This window comes from Hemicordylus capensis, chromosome 7 (assembly GCF_027244095.1).
Source record: "Hemicordylus capensis ecotype Gifberg chromosome 7, rHemCap1.1.pri, whole genome shotgun sequence".
NCBI lineage: Eukaryota > Metazoa > Chordata > Lepidosauria > Squamata > Cordylidae > Hemicordylus > Hemicordylus capensis.
The window spans coordinates 28,599,134-28,604,594 of NC_069663.1; positions in this window are offsets into that span (position 1 = coordinate 28,599,134).

A 5,461-nucleotide genomic window follows, 5' to 3' on the forward strand; every position below is an offset into this window, starting at 1 on the left:
AACGGGGGTGGGGGGTGGGATTGGATCCTATTAAACACTTTTGGAGTGGGTGTGGTGGGGATGCACCTTTCCAGGTCTGGGGGCTGAGAGGTGTGTGTATTGGTGGGGGGGGTGCTAATTGTGGAGAGGCAGGGGTCCAGTCAGAGGAAGAGATTAAAGAGGAGGATGATAGGGTGGAGCTATATTTTACAGAAATCTCTATATGAATAGTGAGAATATATCTATCTCTATATATCTATATTTAAAGGCAGAAGGTTGCACAGGCTGAGAATGTGATGACCCAGGACTGGGAAGATGTGGGGGGGGTGGGGGCAGGCAAGGGGTGGTCAGCAGGCAAAGCTGCCCTCTCCCTTCCCCAGCTGCCATGGGGCACGTTTGCACTAGGACTGTAAACCAGCTAGAGACCTGGTTTCGCCGTCAAGAGGAATGCGGGAGGGGGGTGCTGAGACTCCTGTCTTCTCCCCCCCCGCCACCCACCCACCCCGGAGAAGTGCAGCTTCCAAGGTCTTTAGGGTAGAAAGCAGAGACCATTTAATGCAGCGCAGGGTTGCAGCATCTAGGAGGAGGGCTCTGCTCTCTCGCCCCTCTTCCCACCCAATGCACCTGGAGTTGGGAATGAACAATCACAGTTCTGTTTGAGGGGTTGGGGGGAGCAGCTCTGCCTCCTGCTCTCTTTCCTAGGGAGGGACCCTGGTCGATAAGGGAAGGGAGTCTGAGGCGCAGTGGGGTCCCTGCCCTGCCCTGCCTGCAGTGAGTCAGAAATAGCGGCGGGGGGGGCGTGTGTGGACAGTGTGGCTGTTCCCTAAACCCACTTGGCACGGGTCGCACCCCACCCACCCAGTCGGAATGGCAAAAAATGCAACAAGGGGCGGCAGTGATACACCCCCCCCTCCTGCTGCTGCTGCTGGATACGGCTGGACAGAGGGCGGTTGCTTCCATGCTGGGAGCGTTCTTATCACTTCTGCACAGCAGCGCGCGGAGGAGAGGCTTGCTCCAGCTCGCACACGGCCCTCCTCGTCAGCCAGCGGCAGAAGAAAGCTTCATACGGGGCTGTGAGGGAGGGGCAGCCAAGCCTCTGGCCCTGTCGCTGCACTCCCGCGGCCCCAGCCGGACAGGATGGCCGCCTGGTGTGCCTGGTCCGTGACTGCCCCGTTCTCCTGTGTAGTGGGGTGGCTCTGACGTCTGCCTCACAAGGAGCACAGAACCGTCTCCCCTCGCCACACTCGATTGCCTCAGGTGCTTTCCTCCCAGCTGGGCCCCGATCCTGGGCTCTCTTTCCTTATCTACAAGAAAGAGCCGAAGAGCCGGCCTTCTTGATCTGACTACAGCATGTCTTCCACGAAACCCACTGATGGCATGAAGGCAACAACCCTCTCTTGCTGATGCCCCCCACTGTCTGATCGCCAGAGGGGCACTGGCTTAGCCACCATGCCTAGTAGGTGGTGCTAGACCTCTCCTCCCCTGTGGATTTGTCTAATCCCCTCTTAAAGCCAGGTCAAGCTAGTGGCCATCGCACCTTGTGGCAGTGGGTTCCATTAGCCAATTACCCATTATGTGTAAAAGGGCTTCCTTTTGTCAGTCCTGAAGCTGCTGCCGCCAACTAACCCCACTGGGAGCCCTGCAAGTCCTAATGCGACCAGTGAAGGAGCTGATAAGGTATGAGAGAGAGAGAGAGAGAGAGAGAGAGAGTGCCGAAGCCCGGCTGGGGAGAAAAGCGCTTGGAGGTGAACTGGGGAAGCAGGCAGAGTTTAGTTCCCTGCATTGGTGTGTACCTTTTGATACAGAAACTGGTCTCCACCCACCCCCACCGCTCAGCTTTTGACATGAACGAGGCAGCTGTGAACTTGCACAGCTGCTGCCGCCGCCGCCACATCTGGTCTGACCCTTTCGAGGACTGGCAAAACTACCTCCGTGAGTGGGTGTGAGCAAACAGTAATCAGGCACTGGCAGAGGGTGGGGGAGATGGTGGATTTAAGGCTGGGGGGAGGCCTGTGTCTCAGTCCTGACTTGAGTAGTCACATTTTCAGCCCAGAGTGGGCAGTATTTTGCACTGGACATAGTGATGGTTTTCTGGGGGCAGGGGGAGCGTGGGGGAGCTGAGCAGTCGGGGCGGGGGGACGCATGGCCATCGTCTGTACTGTATTTTCCAAAGAGAATGTAGCGCAGCATCGAAAGTTGTTTAATAAGAACACAACCCAATAAAAGAGGTCTAACACATCACGCCTTCCCCAGTGTCTAAATGTCATTGTCATGGGCAACCTCATGGGGTGTGATTAAACAAATGTTCTGTCAAGGTCAGGCAGGTAGCTTGCATAAATGGTTGTTTGTTCCTAGAACTCTGTGACCTAAATCATGCTTCACAGGGAGTGGTAGGTCTCTGCCCTGAGACGCTTACAGTCCAAAAGGACTTCGGTTTTGACACAGGGATCGGGAACGTGTTGAGCTATTGGAGTCATTGTGAGCTGGGCCCCAGTAGTCTGCACAGCTCCCATTGGCTGGCAAAAGGATGAGGCGAATACCAGATTTGCATACCGGAGCTATATTCTGCGAGTTTGGGCTTGCAGAATCTGGATTCCATTGCTGCATATCCTTGATCCGGACATGTGAGGGGATGCACTGACGGGTCTCAGTCTGCCCCCAAACTCCTCCTCCCTGGCCCCTGAAAGCAGCCCCACCTGCCTAAACAGGGAGCTTCTCTCCCTGCGCGTGGGACTCTTTGCATGTGACCTCTTGCTAAGGCCAGCCGAAGCTCAGTGCTGGACCTCTCACATCCTGGGACGGGGCCAGAATATTTTGGATTTCCACAAATCTCCAGCCCTTAATAGCAACACAAATATACATATGCTTCATGTAGCCGGCTAATGAGTCCCAGGAGGGAAGCAGAACTTTGCCGGCTCTTTCTTTGTCGGCTGTCGTTGCTAGATTATTCTCTCTACCTCCCACCCCGGCTTCTGCTGCTGAGATACAAGCAGCCAAAGACACAGAGGGGGGAAGGACTCGATGATGATGTAACCCAACCTTGAGGTGATGTTGTTGCCTAATATGGAGCATTTTTCATGGAATCATAAGATCAACCATCTCCCAGCAGCAGGAATTAGACCTCAAGGATTGACCTGTCACCAGCCCAGACCCTCTGGCAATGGGGCTTGGAGGTGACCCCTTATTGGGCTACCTGCTTCCTTACTGGGCTACCTAAATCAGCCTCACCAGCTGCTTTGTCTCAGCCGCTCTTCAAGGCCTCCCAGGGCGAGAAAGCCGGCTCCTTCTTCCACTGACCTGCTAGCTGGAAATATCCAGGCTAGAGTGGAAACCAGCTTATCCCAGAAATTCACAGCAACCTTTTTACGTTGAATGTTGGCCGTGGACGTTTAGATCTGCGTTTGATGCTCAATGATTTCACTTTCAAAATTTGCTAGTTGGCATTTTATTTAATTGATCATATTGTACAGCACGGTACAAAAACATTTAGTATCTGGTTGACAGAATTTGGGAGTGGACGCCTGCCAATACGAAAATTAGATTTCTTGGCATCTCCTGGATAAAGTCCCTTATCCCAACAGTGCTGGATTGGTTTTGAAGCCCTCAGGGCTGGGCAGTGTTTATAGGGGGGGGGGAGGACGGGCCTCCTCCTGAGGTGGTCAGCCGTGTCCCATGCTCCTTGATGGACATGGAATTTAAGCTGCTCTTAGGAATCTGGTTCCCTGTGTTCCGTGCTGGTTGCTGTATGCATTGCACATGGGAGAGATTTCCCCCCCTGCTAGGGGATCACGCTGCCCTCTCCCGTGCTTCAGCCTGCCTCCCTGTCCTGCCAAAGGGTGCTTCTAATCCTTTCTTCCTGGACTTTTGTGCAAGGGCATGAAGGGAGAGGCAGAGTCTCCCCGGGACAAATCCCATTTCAACCCTCTTCTGTCCTGGCAGTGGGGACAAGAGAGGCAGCCGCGCATTCGGCTTTCCATTCCGTCACCCATAAGCTGGATTCTCAGGAGCCAAGCAGTGGGACGCAGGCTCAGCCCAGCATAGACCCAGCCTGGTCTCATGCATGCTGCTTGAACGTGAAAGGGGTGGAGGTCTGCTCCAGTTGGCCTGAAGATCAAGGGCTTGCTGGAAGAACTGCTGGGAGTGAAGCACCCATGGAAGGCCGCATCCTACCTCCACCCGTATCAAGCATTTGCAAGGGAAGGCCAAAGAACGGTCCAGGCTCAATGCTGTGCCTGCCCACGAACAGGCATGGCTGCTTTTGTATGGCCTGGTTTAGCCAGAAATTGGTACAGGCTGACTCCTCCTCATGAGGAAAGGATGGGCTAGAACGGGATGGATCTTTTGATTGTCAAGTCAGAGAGTGCTCGGGAGCTTCGGGGGTAAACTGCTCTCTCTAAGAGCCTAAACCTACCTAAAGCAGCAGATTGTGAGGGTAGCAGAAAGTGGGGCGGGGGGCGTTAGAAGTGAAGAGGCAGGGGCACTGCCCTTTGCTCCGCTCCGCTCCAGGAAAGGCAGGAGAAATGTGCCCAACAGGAAGGAAGAGACGACATGGCACACAGCCAGAAGCAACTGCAAATTTTTCCTAGGATGCACTTCACCGTCACGCTGGCCTCGATGTAGCCGAGCCCTCCGTTGTAAACCACACAGTTAACCTCAGCAAAGACAAACGCAAAGCCTGACACATGCGAGGAAAACCCATCAAGGGAGGTTTCCGCACAAAAGGGGCCACATGACGTCCGCGCTTCCTGGTTCTGAGCTCTCCTCCACCAGCCCGGAATGGCTTGGGCCCCAGATACTGAAGCATCACCTCCTTCCCATCATCAGGATTTGTACAATCCGCACAGAGCGCCCTCTTGGAGAGGCCCCACATCCGGAGCGGCCAGCGTGCGCACAGAGGCATGCTCAGGGGGCTGCCGCCCTGCACCCTCAGGGCCCCCTTCCAAGGGAGACTGGGTGGAATCTGAGCCTGGCCAGGAAGCTCAGCAAGAAGCCATTCGGCACCCCCTCCCCACCCCGCCCAGGAAACCCTTGTGGTTGTGCGAGGGCAGCGGGCCGCAGCAGGCACCGTTTTTGAGAAGCTGCTTTCGTCCTAGGAACCTCCAGCGGAAGGTGTGGTGGCTCCCTGGGAGAAGCCTCTCCTCTTCCCAGGGCCCGGGTGAGAGATTTCTCCCTGCCTGGATTGGCAGCGGGATTAGGACGGAGAAAAGAGTCACTTTTGACCGCTGCCAGATGCTGAGGACAAACCACAGAAATGGCCCGGCCTGGGAGCTTCCCGGGGCCTCCAGCTGGCCTCTGTTGGAAACCGTGTTCAGGCCGAGAGAGGGCCTTTGCTCTCATCGAACACGGCAGCTATTCTTTTCCCTCCTCAGCCCTCCTTCCCGGTGAAGTTTCCCCCATCCCTGCAAAGGAGTGTCCTGGTTCTTTCACAAGACCGACATTGACTTCCAGCATTCCTCGACTGACCCTCCCTTCTCAGCAGTTC